The 19,116-nt window shown below is 42.3% G+C and overlaps 1 protein-coding gene and 1 long non-coding RNA gene across 2 annotated transcripts in view; one reads left to right on the top strand and one right to left on the bottom strand.

Moving 5' to 3' along the window:
• The window catches only part of DIPK1A (divergent protein kinase domain 1A), a 121,491-nt gene that overhangs the window by 32,044 nt on the left and 70,331 nt on the right, over positions 1-19,116 (top strand). The gene's annotated exons all lie outside the window — the stretch shown is intronic.
• Positions 1,312-19,116, bottom strand: part of LOC143788017 (uncharacterized) — a 42,877-nt gene continuing 25,072 nt past the window's right edge. The window contains exon 4 of the long non-coding RNA XR_013218530.1: positions 1,312-3,072. This is a non-coding gene — a long non-coding RNA (uncharacterized LOC143788017). The remainder of the gene's footprint in view (positions 3,073-19,116) is intronic.

The raw sequence follows: 19,116 nt of genomic DNA on the forward strand, positions 1-19,116 counted from the left end.
CTGAACAGCTCTATTGAATAATATTGGACAATACTCGGGTCAAAAATATGGTAGTGAGAACCATAGCCATAGAGTGAGCCTATTAACATGACCGTTCGGGTGAAAGTTGGCTGATCCAGTTGATTTTCGGCAGGATAATTGGGCTTCCCAACTTTTAGGGAAGAGTCAGATGGCCATATAACTTGGACAAGGATCACAACGCAATGCTTAGAACTGGCCGACGACTCTCCGGGCCCAACCGTGACAGCTTGTATTTCTAAGCAGCTGTCGCTCTCGGGTTGGGAGTGCAGCCAGTTAGTTCTGAGCTCTGCGCTCTTCCCCTGTCCTGATGCATGATGTTTGGAAAGAGAAATATCAATGTTTAACTCTTTTACATTGGAGAAAAGCCACCCTCAAAAGTGTCTCCGCTTTCCCCATTGAAAACACACACTTGGCCGACCATGTATGGAAAGTTGAGATAGAGAGAGGATGTTTTTTTTGTGGGGCCTTAATTGGGTGAATGGTAAATGCTTTCTATTTGGAAGTTGGAACCTGGTAGTTAAAGGATTATTGCAACATGGTGAAAAATGACAAATGCTGGTGTACTCGCCCACCCATGGTTCAGCATCGGACTTTCTGTCACTGCCCCCAGTCTTTGGTGACGGGCTGCTTTGGCGATAACTTAAGCGTGTGCCTAGGTAGTCTGCTTGAGACCGCTGAGCCCAGTGATTGACTGCAGCGGTTGCATGCGCTATATTTTTGACATCCTCTGCAGGCTGTGGCAGCGACACTGCATTGGAGCAGGGGTAAGCAAGTATATCAGACTTTATTCTTCATCTCTGCAAGCCCATGGACTAATATTAAATATTGCGTTCATGTCCCATTATGCCCTAATAGCGCATAGCACAGGAATGTATAAAGTAGATAAACGTCTTTCAGGGTGAGAATATGTCCAATTATTTCCTCTTCACTCACGGACATAAAATCGACTTTAAAAAGGGTTTTTCCACTCTTATAATAGATGGTTTATTGTTAGGACATGCCATCACTTGTTGATTGATTAATTGTACAACTTTTACCTCCCAGTTTGCTAAAGGCGTTGTTCAAGACTAGAAAAACATGGCTGCTTTCTTCCAAAAACAGTACCACACCCGTCTGTAGGTTGTTACTTATTGCAGATCAGCCCCATTCCAGTACACAGGGTTGATCGTCAATAGAACATAAAACCAGGTGTGTACTGTTTTTGTAGGTAAGAGACTATTTTTGTTTTTATTCATGGAGTGGCTGGATGCATGATACTCGACAGCAGAACAAAACACAGCAACAAAAACATAACGTTATTCTGACTTCATTCAGCCAGGGATTTTATTTTGAGAAGTGTTTTTGTTTTGTTTTTTTAATAGCAAACTTGGATTTACAAAACTATAGAAATAATAGTCTTGTAAGGTCAATGGACCTTGTGCAGGCGCTGAGCTAAAAAAAATGGTATAATAAATCGAGTAAACTTAAGAAATGCATCAAGGAGTTTGAGACCGTTTTCTGGTTGTACATTTTGTCATAATTTTTACACAAAAGTTCAAGAATAGTGTTTTGGGTGCAGCATATTTTCGCTGCGTTCAAAACACTGTGTTTTAATTACCGCACTTGTTTGTCATTACGTGCGGATTTACCGCATGTAATGACATTCTATTGGTCAAAATCTGCAAATTGACATGCTGCGGCTCATAAACCCGCACAGCGTGTGAGTTTACGCAGCGTTAAAAAGAAGCACAGTGGTCATGAGATTTCTATAAATCCCATCCACTCGGCTTGTAGTGTAGAATGCTGTGTTTTGGACTGATGAACTAAGAACATACTCTTTCGTTGTGTGATTTTTATTTTTATGCATTCATATCAGTTTGGAACAAATCAAGCGAGATCTGGCACTCGAAGCAAGGATCCCCAAGCTACGACTTGCCTACTTTGGACGCATGATATGAAGAGAGCAATCACTGGAGAAGAACGTCCTGGTCGGATAATAAGGAACAAGGCGAAGAAGACGACCAACAACCTGATGACTTGATACAATCAAGAAAATGGAGAAGACCATGATGGACCTATCTAGGTTTGCACAAGATCGCTATTCCTACAGATCACTCATCCAGCAAGTCTCCATGGCTCGCGATAGAGCTGAAGGCCGATAGTAATAATTCATAAAGGTCATCATTATCGGTAACTCATTGCTCTATCTAAATCGATGATGTGCTGCCGATAACATGTATATTAGAGATCGTTCTGTCTCCATCATTGCTTTTCGACATGTGCAAAGAGGCCTGTAAATGAGCGTCTGGTTTTTTTGCACCATATTAGCTATAACAGTCTGCTCTATCATTGTATTTTTATTGTGATGCCCACCTCCCTTTTTTTTTTCTTTGATCGTTCTTGGTGCAGATTTGAAGCAGCATTTTTGTTTATTTTTTTCTTTTGTGCATTAACACTAGGATACCATACTTTTAAAAAAAAATCTACTGCGTATTTTTACATGGAATTTTTTTTGTGTTCAGTCTCCCCATAGTAGCCTGTAGGTAAAAAACACAGCGAAATACTCATAGTTCTGCAGTATTTTTAAGCGTGCAGTGGGTATTAATTTTATGGAATCACATCCACTTTGCTTTAGATTGTAATTTCAGTGACTTTTCTGCACAAAAAAATGCAGCAGGAAAAACATAATATTTATGCTACTTGGGAACATGGCTTGAACCCCTTCACGACCTGACATACAGGTGCATAATAGGTCGTGTCCCTCTCTTTGATGCGGGCTCTGGCGCTGAGCCCGCATCTTTTTCGGCACATGACAGCTGATTTGATAAACTGGCATGTGCCCATATCGGCCGCGGGTGGAATTGCGGTCTACCTGTTAATATGTTAAATGCCGCTGTAAATCTCTGACAGTGGCATTTAACTTGTGCTTACTGGAAGCGTGTCACAAACCACGCCCATTACCACCGCTGTCACATGATGGTAGGTTTCAGAAGACGAAGAAGAAGAATGCCAGTCCGTGGCCAGGGTCTATAGGAGATGATGATTTCTGCTACACATAGCAGGGCTTAAGACCTGTAAAAAAAAAAGGAGAAAAAACGTTTTTAAAAAATATAAAAGTTCAAATCACCCCGATTCGCCCCATTCAAAATAAAGCAAAAAATACACATTTGGTATTGCTGCTTTAAGGAATGTCGATCTATCAAAATATAAGCTAAATCCCATTGATAAACAGCGTAAGGCCGGTTTCACACGTCAGTGGCTCCGGTACGTGTGGTGACAGTTTCCTCACGTACCGGAGACACAGACTCACGTGCAAAACACGGAGACATGTATGCTTTTCTCCGGCAGCACGGTCCGCAAAGCGTCCCGCACACTTGCACACGGAGAACAGTGTGCACTCTCCTCCGTGTGCACATACCGCCGCAGGAGAAACAGCGCTACAGTTAAGCGCTGTCCCCTGCGTGTGGTGCTCAATCCGGCATTCATTCCTTCTGTCCTTCATCGGCTGAAAGCAGCGCTTTCAGGAGAGAAGGGATGAAAGATCAAGTTTTTTTTTTTTTGTTAAAAATAAAGTTTGGGGTCACCTCCCGCATCCCACCCCCCGCGCACCCGCCCGCTTGCAGGGAAATACCCAGCTCCTGCGCTGCCTCCTCTCAGCGCCGGCAGCTTGTCCTGTGTGAGCGGTCACGTGGTACCGCTCATTACAGTGATGAATATGCGGCTCCACCTCCCATAGGGGTTGAGCCGCATATTCATCACTGTAATGAGCGGTACCATGTGACCGCTCACACAGGACAGGCTGCCGGCGCTGAGAGGAGGCATCGCGGCAGCTGGGTGAGTATTTCTCTGCAAGCGGGCGGGCGGTGACCCCAAACTTTATTTTTAACAAAAAAAAAAATTAAAAAAACCTTGATTTTTCATTCCTTCTCTCCAGCGAACGCTGCTGGGGAGAAGAAATGAATGCCGGCTTGGCTTCAACACCAAAAGCAGAGGACAGCGCTTAACTGTAGCACTGTCTCCTGCACGGTCCGTGTGGTCCTCAGTCGGCATACGGGCCACGTGAGCAAAACCTCCGACTCCGACTCCTCAATTTCCACGATTTCAACTCTGACTCCACAGCCCTGATTGTTAGGCCGGTTTCACACGTCAGTGGCTCTGGTACGTGTGGTGACAGTTTCCTCATGTACCGGAGACACTGACTCACGTAGACACATTAAAATCAATGTGTCTCTGCACATGTCAGCGTGTTTTCACGGACCGTGTTTCCGTTTGCAAAACACGTTGACATGTCAGTGTTTGTGGGAGCGCACGGATCACACGGACCCAATAAAGTCAATGGGTCCATGTAAACACGTACTGCACACAGATGCTGTCCGTGTGCTTTTTTCCTGTCATAGGGTTAAAATTGTAAAAATTGTTGCAATACGCGGACACGGACAGCACACGGACCTTAAAAACGTACTCACGGACATCACACACGGATAGTCTACGTGAGCACACGGACACGGATAACTCCGGTACCGGAATTATCTGGACGTGTGAGACTGGCCTAACAAGAAAATCAAAACTCCAGAATTACATTTTTTTGTCATATGTTTGGTATCTGCGAACCCGTAATGACTTGGAGAATCATAATGGCGGCTCAGTTTTAGCATTTAGTGAACATAGAAAAAAAAAAAAAAACAATTTTCCACAATTGTTTTTTGTTTTTTTTTTACCATGTCACCGTGCCTGGAATTTGTTTTCCCGTACACGATATGGTAAAACCAATGGAGTTGTTTAAAAGTTCAACTCGTCCCTCAGAAACCAAGCCCTTATACGGCCATATTGACAAAATAATAAAAAAGTTATGGCCTCTGCGGATTCGGCATGAGAAAATAAGCGCAGATCTGAGCTGCCCCATAGAGTAACACTGGGCTGAGAGCTATCGGATGTTTTATCCCATAGCACTCGGCTGTATTGGACTTTAGAGTGACTCCGGCCTTATTTCAGAACTTTTTGCTCCTAGAGATGTGCATGACTATGGCTGATGGGCATTGTATCCTTTGCAACCAGACTGTTTGACACAATCCATTTTTTCTAATTCCAAAAGTAATAGTCGCCTGTTCTGCATTCATTCCTGCGATACTAGTTGCATGAAAAATAAAAAATACCGCACATTTCAGGTCAAGAAATATAAATATCCCTAGTGCCCTTATATTATCATATACAGAACTATGGAAAGATTTCTTCTTTCTTCTTGGAATTTACAATTCAACATTAATTTCCAAGCATTATACTTACAAAGTTCACCTTCCCATGCTGAGAATGTAAAAGCTTTTGTGGTCCCAGAGGCATGTCGCAAAAACATTTCATGCATCTTAATTAATAAAACCAAAAAAGAGGGCCTGTACTAATATAATGCTTCATCTGTGGGGGAAGCTGTTTTCATAAAGTGGATCTGTCACTTGTGAAAGGTTTTATTTTTATTTTTTTTCAGTCAAATTGCAAATTTTGTGAGATGTCTGCTATAAAATTGCTGGTCTGTCTGGTATCCTCGCGGGACGCCTGTAAGCATAATATATGGAGGGAGGGTTAGGGTATGTTTCCACGGTCAGGAAACGCTGCTTGTTTGACGCTGCGCAGAGCTGCAGCGTCAAACAAGCAGCGTCCAGATGTTCCAGCATAGTGGAGGGGATTTTATGAAATCCCGTCTCCACTATGCGTGGAAACCCGCACGCGGCGGCCCTGCGACTCCGGACATGCTGCGCGTCTTTTCAGATCGCAGCATGTCCGTACACCTTGCGGGGACGCAGCGTCCCCGCGCAAGGCATATCACAGGGCGCTATGGGAGAGAGCGATCATCCCGGATGTGAAGAGTTAACACATCCGGCATGATCGCGTCCCAGAAAGGGGGCGGGGCTTAGCGCCGAGCGGCTTCGCCGCTGCGGCGATACCGCCGGCCATCCTGAACGTGGAAACATACCCCAACTCTAGTGAAGGAGAGACCAACTTGGGCATGTGTGTGGGGACATATTGGTTTTGTAATGGGGTCACTATTATTCCACCTTTTTAATAGTTTCATGTTTTCTTTGTTGAGCAGTTTTGCTGGTTGAGGTCTCTGTTGCAGGCTGATTCTGGGGTGAGGGCAATGATATGCTATGAGAGCACTTTTGCTGTTTAGCTGTGTTAGTATAGGGTTCATAGAACTATTTTCTATCCATCTGACCAAAACTTGTTCAATTATGCTAATGATAGACTCTCAAAATCTAATTTTCTAGGATAAAAAATTCTCCACTATGTTAGTTCCTGAAAATTGTACCGCACGCTGATGTCATCCGAGTGCAGTCCTTTTTTTTACATACCTATTGACATGAATGGACGACTTCCTCCCAATTCTCAGAGGCAAATCTATCGGAGGGAGAAAATCGGACATGTGCACAGCTCCATAAAATAAAATGGGTGCGAGTGCCAGCTGTCAATATCACAGATAGCACATGTGCAGGAACTGTCATGATAGGAAATTTGCTTGGCTTTGTAATGGGTGGTGGGTGGGGGACAATGGCAGACAATTTAGACAATGCTAGCATTGCTCCCTTATTGTAGTAGCTCCCGAACCATTTGTTCTGGTGCACATAGCTGCACCTATATATTTTCGAGTTTTGGAAATTCTGCACTCTATTGGGTGCATCCATAGATATCCCACTCTATGGGGTGTACATTGAGTTGTATTTATTGCATTGTATCTGTTGCTGTTAACATAATTTCTACAAACATTTATTAGTTTTTATGAAAAAAGATAAATAAAAAAAACAATTCGGATAAGATCGACTCCTGGAAACTGAAGTGAGAAAAGTCTTGGAGTTTAGAAAGCGACAGCGACTTTGTTAGAACCGTAATCAGGTGATTGTAATTACAAAGGTGATTGCGAACCTGTATTTACTGAATATAGAAGGGCAGGTGGATGGGGATTTCTCCGGTGGGCTTTGTAAACAGGGGTAAAATGTCTCGCTTTCAAGAAGTGATATTTTCACATTGAGTAATGGATGTAAAATACCTTCGCTGCGCAGCATCTGTTTCCTATCAGCACAGTGTCATACGTGTAATGTACAGCGGTTATTATACTTCCACATGGAGCTTGTGCGTCTCTGCTTACATTGTGAGTGAGGATTGTGGGGGCCTCGGAAGTGTAGCATCTTGCAGATCAGCGTCCGAGTCGCTGTCACTTGTGAGACTTGGTATGTTACATAATCCTATAATATCATTTATAAATGATGCTTGTGTGTGTATATATGTGGCAGGCTCTGTTAATGCTAAGTGATAATGAACATATACATTTTCTGTTACTTTGCATAGCTTTACAATGAAGCGCAGTTATAGTTATATATATATAGTTATAGTTACCGTATAATTAGTTCTGGTATGAAGACCATCTGCACGTGCACAACTAACAGTCTACTCGCATCCTTGCACATTATAAGACTCACTTTTTACCGTAAGCCATAGTCCTAAAGCTTAGTCATTTATCCTGTTGTAAAGAACAAACAAAGCCTCATTGACACTATTCTATATTGCATGATTATAAGACCAGATATGATCTTCCAATTCTGAAGACGAGGCCAAACTGGTTTAGAAGCAGGTTAATGTTTGATGCCAATAAAAAGAATAATCACGAGAACTATTCTATTTTGAGCAGTAGCGTTATGACTGTAGTACTCCCAGGTACGGACTGGGGCTGAAATTCAGCCCTGGCATTTGAAATCACACAGGCCATGCTGTCCCCGTCCCCAAGCACCAGATGGGATATATTACTAAGATTACGCTGGATGGAGGAAAGGAAGATTTACTACCAAGACCGTTAATTCTAATGATACCTGTGGCCTGCTGGGGTCACCGACTTTGTGCTCCGTCACAACTCTTAACAGTATGGGTGTCTTGAGAACAACAATTCTGTTAACAGTGTAACAGTCAAGGTGGCCCTTCACCAGACAGGCCCTTCTGGCATTTGCCAGAATTGCCAAATGGCCAGTCCGGCCCTGAGTGCTCCTGTTCTTTTTTCCTCTCTTTTATAACAGTAAATTGTTCAATAAAGATCTTGAATAAATACAGTTATATTTATTAGTGTTCCGATGATCTCTTCATAAATAGTGGCAATAGCAATGCCCCACTAGATCTTCTAGAAAATATGTTGCAAAAATATCTAAATGCTTCCTTTAAAAAAACAAAAAAAAAACAAATAAACAGTGCAGCTAAACTTTTCTTCTGCAGCCCTTCTTGTTCACACTGCACCTTTGTACATGTTGCACTTACAGTACTGTCTCCTCTATCTTCAGAGTGCATTTTGATTCCCAGATCTCATACTGCATTTTATTCCTCCTATGCTCGATCAATCCCATGAGGCATCAGCATAGCATTACATGGGCAGTTAGGGCCTGTACTTTTCTCTCTAAATCCCCCCCAATGGAGATGAGCCAATAAATTTGTATGCCCCTTGACTGGTGCCACGTCAGTAACCTGTAACCCTGTAAACTGCATTGTATCTGCCAGCATCCCAAGTGCCTCTTCAGAACATCTCATGCCACAAGAGTGCCACAACATTGACATCACACCAGACCTGCAAATCAGAAAAGGTGACGGGATTCTGTCAGGCAAGAGTCATTTCAGAGCCTTTGTCCCACGGCCACATGTTACTGACACTGCTGCTGTACCAAGATCCAGTGAATTGATTCCCTCTTGTCAATCATAAGTGTACAATCAGAGAGATTGAACTGCCATCTCCGTCATTACAACTGTGAAAGGAGCTGTACAGTAATCATCCTTATCTGTGATAGGAGCTCATGTATTTCCCGCCTGTGGAAGACTTCAGTCTAGGCAAATATCATCATACAAGAACTTGTGACTTCCTTCACGGAGAATAAAATTGTATAACTCCTAAGTGAAATCAACATATGATCACATGATCTAATAGATGTTTCCTGCAAATGTTTAGATAGAATAGAACACAGAATAAGGGCTCATACTCACTTGCGAGAAACTCGGATGAGTCTCGCACGGCAATACCCGGCACTGCGCCCGGCACTCATATTGCATAGCAATACATGCAGCCGCACGCTCCGCTCCTGAGTGCCAGGTATTGCCGTGCGAGACTCATCTGAGTTTCTCGCAAGTGAGTATGAGCCCTTAAGGTAATACTGGCAAAGTTCCATATATTAGGACTTTTTACAGAATGAATTAAAAAAAATCATTACACTGCCACCTTAACTCCCATAGACGTTAAAGTAGAGCATGTGACACACATGCTTACCTAGCTTTTCTTATTTTCTACTCCCATTAGTGACTCGGCTTATTGAAAGTTGGGTATTATTGTATCCTTATTCTTTTTATCAGACATTTAGGGCAAAGGCTCCCAGATTTGTGACCCACCTACGCTGTCCAGTAATGTGACGTCTATTCCAGCATCAGAATATCGCAACATGGAGTAATTAGGGGTGCATGTTGCTGGGTGTCTGACTTTTTTTTCCAGCTTCTCCAATCCCATTATGTTTATTATAAGTGGATCAGCACAGCTATGCCCAAACTGTGGGGTATATATTTGAGGGTTTGACCAATTTTTTGGAAAATGTTCAGCTATTAGCTGGGGTTACGATAAAACAAACGGAGTTTCCAGCAATGGCTCTCTGCTGCTGTCCTGGTTTCTGATGTTTGTGTGCAGTGCTTTTTCATGTTGAAACAGCTGCAGCCAATCGATGAGCTCAGCAGCTCGTGCCATCTATGGTAACTAGTTTTTTTAAATGGGACAATTCTTTTCAATGACTACATTCCATTCTATTTTACTTTTTATTGATAATGACCTCAAAGCTGTCACTTCTGCAGGTGTGCTCAGTATCAAACGTTTAATTGCTAACATTCAATGTAAAATTTAAAGTAGCTTTACTACCATGATTTCTTATACAAGGCTGCTGAGAGAGGTTATATATTTCTATGCCGGCCAGCTGGGATGGAAAAGAAGACAATGGGTTGGTTAGTTGAGAGGAGAGCTGCACAAAGAACAATGGTCATGGAGAATGATGCACAGATGAAAGACAGTGGAAAGAGAACTTGCGAAGAGCCTTTAAAAGAGGGAATATATCGCATGTAGGAGTTTGGCACTAGGAGTGTAAAGTTTACTTTTGTCATTCTGCTGGACAAGTGTTGTGTGTGAACAGCGTGGAGGAGATACAGGATGTGTTTGTTTTCTGATGCCATTTAGGAACTTGGCAGGCCATTGCAATGCCTTCAGCTGATTTATTTTGGCTTGCTAAGTTTTCACTTTCGGTCCAATGTGGATATCTGGCAGGGCTCAGCTTAAAGCGGTATTCCCATCTCCAAGATCCTATCCCAATATGTAGTAGGAAAGAGACATAGCAAATCTAGACTTCTTTTCTAATGGGAGGTATTTGCTAATATTAATAATAATAATTAATATTAGAAAATGCCTCCAATTAAAAATGTAGTCTAGTTTTCCTGATTCGCTATGTCTCTTTTCTCATGTGCAGGCATTGCAGGACTTTATGTATCCATGGTTACGATTACGACTAGAGATGAGCGAATTTGATCGGGTCAGGGCTTATTTGGCAAGCTATAGCGCTTACCGAATAAGCTGCAGAGGGAACCCGTCTTCCTGGATCGTTGCGGCTGATCAGCTGTTAGGCTCCACAGCTACATGTGTCACGGCTGTGTCAGTCACAACACATGTATGGAAAGCCAGTGTGTTGGGCACTCCATGCATGTGTCGTGACTGTCACACAGCCGGTGATCAGCCAGTGCGCTCCATGTATCCGGGTTCCCTCTGCAGCTTATTCGGTAAGTGCTATAGCTTGCCAAATAAGCCCTGACCCGATCAAATTCGCTCAACTCTAGTTACGACCACTGGCAACTAGCTAACTGTCACTATATCAGTGGTCGTAACCATGGATACCTAAGGTCCTACAATGCCTGCACATGAGGAAAGAGACTTAGTGAATCAGGAAAACTATCCTACATTTCTAATTGGAGGTATTTGGTAATAGTATTATCATTACACCTACTATGTAATGGGATAGGATTTTGGAGATGGGAATACCCCTTTTAAGTCTATTTGGTTATGTCATCAGATTCTAAATTACCTACTGTGAAAAAATTGAAATGCATCATAAAATACAACTGCTCTGGCATTATGGGAGTACAGTGTGACGTATAGGACAATGGGCACATGAGGTTTCTTTTTCGGGATATTAATCCCTTCAGTGTACAATTCAGTCCAGCAAGCTTTTAGGAAGGCTATAACTTGCACGCCAAATTGGCCATTTTGCTTGCTGCAATAAAAATATTCCTAATTTTCACCATGGCTTTTAGAATGAAGCTTTAATAGAGTGACGTTGTGTTTTTTTAAAAAACTAGACCTCATTATTGGTCTATCTGTGAACTGGTGCTTTTGAAAAAAAAGTCTAGCAGACTGCAATACCCAACCAAACCCCTTCATAAAAAAGTTAATAGGGTGTTAGATAAATTGCTGCGACTCTCTGACTTGAGGAACATATTGTGAAAGATTTAGAAAAAAAAATCAAATGCGGAGCAAAAGTGGAGGTGTTGTCTATCGGGGGTTTATAGGGAGTGTGTACATCTGTGCGTGTTTTATTGATACTGGGATGTGATGTTGCTTTGTGATAAGTTTATTCTGCTGGGGATTCGCCCGTCGCTTTACTTGATAATGATTTGTATTCAGTGGTAACAGTCACAGAGAGCGAACAGCAATACTTCGTCTTCTTTGAAACAATCCCTGGTGACTTTCAAGAGAAGCAAAAATAAAAAATACATACATAAAATTATACATATTAATTAGTGGTAAACTTTAAGGATTATAAACTTGGAAACAGCAGGCTGAGTATTTCTCTATTTTAATAGTTCTTCCAAAATGCCCAAGCCAGAGGCACACACTAACTGACCTTTCGATGATCCTGTCAGGATATGCCATAATGGACTGATAGATGGTGAAGAAAGGCGATTCTGGCAGCTAAATAGGAAAGGGTTCTTTACAGTTAGAGCAGTCAGACGGGGGAATGCCGACCACAAGAGGTAGTAATGGCAGACACTATAACAGCTTTTAAAAAGTGCTGGATGATTTCCTCGATACACATAACATTGTGGGTTATAGTTCAATTAGAGGCAAAGTGTGTAATTGATGAAGAAAGATTGAACTTGATGGACGTTGGTGTTTTTTCAACCTATGCGGGTACTACATCAGGAATCTTCTTTGATCTTATGATTGGGGCTCCGTCTCATGGCACTATGACAAATAGGTTGTTGTACATGCAACATTCACTTGTATGGGATTTCTAAAAGTAGCTGAATTTGCACAGATTTTTTAGTAAACGCCATATAAGTGAATAGATCTAGCTGTGCATGCACGTCATCCAGTACATTGATAGCTACATGAGGCGGAGACACTTTCTTGAGCCCATTATTTGGGATACGCTTACCCCTCTGAGCACCTAGAGTGTGTGTGTGGAGCACATATTACTGGGAATGGGAGCATCGTGGGCATCGGGGACGCCGGAAGGTGAGAATATCACGATTTTTTATTTTAATTCTTTTTTTTTTTTTACAGGTATATGGTTCCCAGGGCCTGGAGGAAAGTCTCCTCTCCTCCACCCTGGGTACCAACCACACATGATCCGCTTACTTCTCGCATGGTGCGCATAGCCCCATGTGGAAACTAAGCGGATCAATGCATTCCTATGTGTGCGGAATCCCCGCGATTCCGCACAAAGAATGAACATGTTGTGTTTTTTTTCCGTAATGCGATTCTGCCACAGAAAAAAAACGCAACATGTGCACAAAAATTGCGGATTGCATTCTAATAATAGGATGCTTAATATATGTGTTTTTTTCACGGTTTTATCTCGTTTTTATAGCGAAAAACTGCGCAAAATCCTGAACATGTGCACACAGCCTGAAGGTGTTTTCCCCACAAGCAAACTATATGTTTACTCAATAGATCTTGGAATAATAATTTCCACAACTGGATGTGTGTAAATAAAATGTTCCTGTGCTGAGATAATCTTATAAATGTGCCCCTGCTGTGTACTGTATAATGTCTGTGTCTGACCGTGCAGGAACATGGTCTGATCATACCACAGCTCCTGGGCAGGGGTAGGGGGGGAAAAAAGACAGTATACAGACAGGACAGGATTTGATCACATCTGCTTTCTGTGGAGTAAACATTTCCCATTGACCATCAACAGCAGTGTCCCCCAACTCTAGTCCCCAAAAGCCACAAGCAGATCAGGTTTTCAGGATTTCCTTAGTATTGCCTAAATAAATCCTTAAAACCTGATCTGTAGGTGGCTCTTGAAGACTGGAGTTCAGAAATGTTTGTTTGTTTGTTTGTTTTTGTTTTTTTAATTTATACTAAACAGTTTTGTGTCGCTGGTGATTGGCTTATACAGTTGTGGTCAAAAGTATTGACACCCCTGCAATTCTGTCAGATAATACTCAGTTTCTTCCTGAAAATGATTGCAATCACTAATTCTTTGGTATTATTATCTTCATTTAATTTGTCTTAAATGAAAAAACACAAAAGAGAATGAAGCAAAAAGCAAAACATTGATCATTTCACACAAAACTCCAAAAATTGGCCAGACAAAAGTATTGGCACCCTCAGCCTAATACTTGGTTGCACAACCTTTAGCCAAAATAACTGCGACCAACTGCTTCCGGTAACCATCAATGAGTTTCTTACAATGCTCTGCTGGAATTTTAGACCATTCTTCTTTGGCAAACTGCTCCAGGTCCCTGATATTTGAAGGGTGCCTTTTCCAAACTGACATTTTTAGATCTCTCCACAGGTGTTCTATGGGATTCAGGTCTGGACTCATTGCTGGCCACCTTAGAAGTCTCCAGCGCTTTCTCTCAAACCATTTTCTAGTGCTTTTTGAAGTGTGTTTTGGGTCATTGTCCTGCTGGAAGACCCATGACCTCTGAGGCAGACCCAGCTTTCTCACACTGGGCCCTACATTATGCTGCAAAATTTGTTGGTAGTCTTCAGCTATCATAATGCCATGCACATGGTCAAGCAGTCCAGTGCCAGAGGCAGCAAAGCAACCCCAAAACATCAGGGAACCTCCGCCATGTTTGACTGTAGGGACCGTGTTCTTTTCTTTGAATGCCTCTTTTTTTCTCCTGTAAACTCTATGTTGATGCCTTTGCCCAGAAAGCTCTACTTTTGTCTCATCTGACCAGAGAACATTCTTCCAAAACGTTTTAGGCTTTTTCAGGTAAGTTTTGGCAAACTCCAGCCTGGCTTTTTTATGTCTCGGGGTAAGAAGTGGGGTCTTCCTGGGTCTCCTACCATACAGTCCCTTTTCGTTCAGACGCTGACGGATAGTACGGGTTGACACTGTTGTACCCTCGGACTGCAGGGCAGCTTGAACTTGTTTGGATGTTAGTCGAGGTTCTTTATCCAACATCCGCACAATCTTGCCTTGAAATTTCTTGTCAATTTTTCTTTTCCGTCCACATCTAGGGAGGTTAGCCACAGTGCCATGGGCTTTAAACTTCTTGATGACACTGTGCCCGGTAGACACAGGAACATTCAGGTCTTTGGAGATGGACTTGTAGCCTTGAGTTTGCTCATGCTTCCTCACAATTTGGTTTCTCAAGTCCTCAGACAGTTCTTTGGTCTTTCTTTTCTCCATGCTCAATGTGGTACACACAAGGACACAGGACAGAGGTTGAGTCAACTTTAATCCATGTCCACTGGCTGCAAGTGTGATCTAGTTATTGCCAACACCTGTTAGGTGCCACAGGTAAGTTACAGGTGCTGTTAATTACACAAATTAGAGAAGCATCACATGATTTTTCGAACAGTGCCAATACTTTTGTCCACCCCCTTTTTTATGTTTGGTGTGGAATTATATCCAATTTGGCTTTAGGACAATTCTTTTTGTGTTATTTCATTTAAGACAAATTAAATGAAGATAATAATAACAAAGAATTTGTGTTTGCAGTCATTTTCAGGAAGAAACTGAGTATTATCTGACAGAATTGCAAGGGTGTCAATACTTTTGGCCACAACTGTATATCTCTGTGGATGTTAAACCACTTAAACTACAGTGTATTTTTTCCCTTTTTTTGCTTCATTAGCATTGATCTCCTGGTTTTTTTTTTAGGGTGTGTGATGTTTGGGTGGCTCAGCAAACAGACAAACTTGATCTAGTGCCAGATAACATGTATTCTGTTTACAGCCGCAATGCTTATCACCCAATCGTCCTATTTTCAGAGGAGAGGCTTTTATGAGATTCTGTATGTCAATATATTTTTAGATGTAAAACCTGACCTGGTTAATGCCTGCTAACAGTTATCATTATACTTTTTTTTGTTATACTGATGCAGCATCAATAGTAAAAAAGATCTAATGTTAAAAATAATAAAATAAAAATAAAAAATCATTATATACTCACCTTCTGTCGGCCCCCCGGATCCAGCCCAGGCCTTTCCCGCTCCTCGCGACGGTCCGGTCCATGCATTGCGGTCTCACGAGATGATGACGTAGTGGTCTCGCGAGACCGCTGCGTCATCATCTCGCGAGACCGCAATGCACTCTTGGGACCAGAGCATCGCGACGAGCATCGGTAAACGCCTGGGCTGGATCCGGTGTCCGACAGAAGGTGAGTATATAACTATTCTTTATTTTAATTATTTTTTTAACAGGGATATGGTGCCCACATTGCTATATACTACGTGGGCTGTGTTAGATACTGCGTGGGCTGTGTTATATACTACATCTTTGTGCTATATACTATGTGGGCTGTGCTATGTACTACGTGGCTGTGGTATATATTACGTGGCTGGGCAATATACTACATTGCTGTGCTCTATACTACGTGGCCTGGGTTATATACTGCATGGACAGTGTTATATACTACGTATCTGTGCTATATACTACGTGGCTGTGCAATATATTACATGGCTGGGAAATATACTACGTGGCTGGGCAATATACTACATGGCTGGGCAATATACTATGTGGCTGGGCAATATACTATGTGTCTGTGCTATGTACTACATGTCTGTGCTATATACTACGTGTCTGCTATATACTACGTGGCTGGGCAATATACTACGTGGCTGGGCAATATACTACGTGGCTGGGCAATATACTACGTGGCTGGGCAATATACTACGTGGCTGGGCAATATACTACGTGGCTGGGCAATATATTATGTGTCTGTGCTATTTACTACTTGGGCTGTGCTATATACTACGGAGCTGTGCTATATACTACGTGGCTGGGCAATATACTACGTGGCTGGGCAATATACTACATGGCTGGGCAATATACTACGTGGCTGGGCAATATACTATGTTTCTGTGCTATATACTACGTGTCTGTGCTATATACTACGTGTCTGCTATATACTACGTGGCTGGGCAATATACTACGTGGCTGGGCAATATACTACGTGGCTGGGCAATATACTACGTGGCTGGGCAATATACTACGTGGCTGGGCAATATACTACGTGGCTGGGCAATATACTATGTGTCTGTGCTATTTACTACGTGGGCTGTGCTATATACTACGGGGCTGTGCTATATACTACGTGGCTGGGCAATATACTACGTGGCTGGGCAATATACTACGTGGCTGTGTTATATACTACGTGGCTGTGCTATATACTACATTGGCTGTGTTATATACTACGTGGGCTGTGTTATTCGCTACTTGGCTGTGCTTGGGGAGGAGGTCCTCGAGGTTGGTGGTGCTAGTAGATGGCGGCTTGGAAGGGGTGGGGGATCTCAAAGATCCTGGACTCCCCCTTGGGTGGATTAAGTGGAATGGAACGAATGGTCACACGGAGGAGATAACTGGGATCCATGGGTATTTTTGGCGGATATTGGCCGGTCGAGTCTCTTAGTGTCTCTGAGCTGGTGCCTAGCAGCTAGAGGCAAGACTCAACCTGGGGGCCAAGTTTCTGGACTTGAGGCTGTTACAGTTTGGGACTTCAAGGGCCGCCCTCCCCATGGATAATGTTACATAAAATAAATTGTTATGTTAAATGTTAATAAAGGCTGCTGTGGCCAATTTATCCAAATGAAAGTATGGTGAGTCATTATTTGTCGGGGAAGGGTATTTAGTTTGGTAGGTTGAATGGGGTTGTGATGTTTTAGATGGGGGGGTGAAACTCACAGGTATCACGAATACCCAATTGTCATGTAATTTTCTATTCACATGCGGAACATAATTATGAAAAAAATCATATATATAAATACCGTATATAATATTTTAGACAGATTATTTGACCAAGAAGGTTCTTAAACATTTAAAGTGAATATATAAGCAGTTTTTTGCTATGTAATATGACAGCAGCATTAGGTGGGGACAGAGACCCTGATTCCAGTGATGTATCTGTTAGTTTAGTCATAGTCATGGTTTTCTCTGCTGCAGATGTAGGAGAGCTGTAAAGTTAAGCCCTGTAAAATTTCATCCACACCATTGATTAGCAGCTTTTGTGTACTATGATTATTGAAAAAAAGCTGTTAATCAGTGGTGGGGGTGGGGCTGTACAGGAGACATGAGACTAGTCCTGTAGTGATAATCTCCTGCTGATAAAACACTGATTGTGTTTAACCTTTTCATGACATGCACCGTACATGTATGGCACATGTCATGTTCCTCCCTTTGATGTGGGCTCTGATGCTGTGCCCACATTTTTCCTGGCACTTGTCTGCTGTTTTGAACAGCAGACATGTGCCCCTAACAGCCACGAGTGGAATCACGCTCCACCTGCGGCTGTTAACCCTTTAAATGCAGCTGTCAATCTCTGACCACGGCATTTAATGTGATCGTGCAAGAAGCGCATCACTGATCCCGCCCATCGGAGCCCGCGTCACGTGATCGCGGGTTGCCGATGGATTGACATGGGTTGACATGACACCCCAGGGTCTGCAGGAGACCCCTGTGGTTGTCATTGCTGGATTGCTATGAGTGCTGCCGCTGATCATCGCTTGTGTGTAGCAGAGGCGATCGGACAACTTCAGCTTCTAGTCTCCCATGGAGACTATTGAAGCATGCTAAAAGTAAAAAAAAAAGTTTTTAAAAAAATAAAAATATAAAAGTTCACCTCACCCATTCAGCCCATTCAAAATAAAACAATAATAATAAAATATACACATATTTGTTATCGCTGCATTCAGAATCACCCGATCTTTCAAGCTATAGAAAGAATTAATCCAATCGGTAAACGGCGTAGCAAAAAAAAAAGTCAAAACGCCAGAATTAAGATCATAATCATATGTATGCACATCAAGATGGGATAATTAAAAACGTCAGCTCAGTTCGCAAAAAATAAGCCCTCACCCACGCAAATGTTGTTTATTTATTCTTTTACAAACTGATTTTTTTTTCACCATCTAAATAAAAAACAACCTAGACATGTTTCGTATCTACGAACTGATAATGACCTAGAGAATCATAATGGCAGGTCAGTTTTAGCATTTGGTGAACATTTAAAAAAAAAAAATCCAAAAAACAGTTTCCCCACACTTGGAATTTTTTTCCCGTTTTCGAGTACACAATATGGCAAAAAACATTGGTGCCTTTCAAAAGTACAACTCGTCCCGCAAAAAGTAAGCCCTCACATAACCATATTGACGGACAAGTTAAAAAGTTATTGCTCTGGGAAGGAGGGTAGCGAAAAACAGGAACTCAAAAACTAAAAAGGGCTGTGGCGTTAAGGGGTTAAACAGCAAAACACAGCCTAGTAAGTGACACATAACTGGAATCCGGGTCTCTTCCACTGCATTATGCTTATTTCATAGCAAAAACCTGGTGCCAGATTCCCTTTAACCCCTTTCTGCCATCGGACGGAATAGTACATCTGATAGCAGAACCCCCGCTTTGATGCGGGCTCCGGGCGGTGAGCCCGCATCAAAGCCGGGACATGTCAGCTGTTTTGAACAGCTGACATATGCCCGCAATAAGCACGGGCGGAATCGCGCACTTGGAGTTTTTTTTCCTGTTTTCTAGTACATGACATGGTAAAAGCAATGGTGTCATTTAAAAGTACAACTCGTCCCGCAAAAAACAAGCCCTTACATGGCCATATTGCCGAAAAA

This window comes from Ranitomeya variabilis, chromosome 8 (genome assembly GCF_051348905.1).
Source record: "Ranitomeya variabilis isolate aRanVar5 chromosome 8, aRanVar5.hap1, whole genome shotgun sequence".
NCBI classification, from domain to species: Eukaryota; Metazoa; Chordata; class Amphibia; order Anura; family Dendrobatidae; genus Ranitomeya; species Ranitomeya variabilis.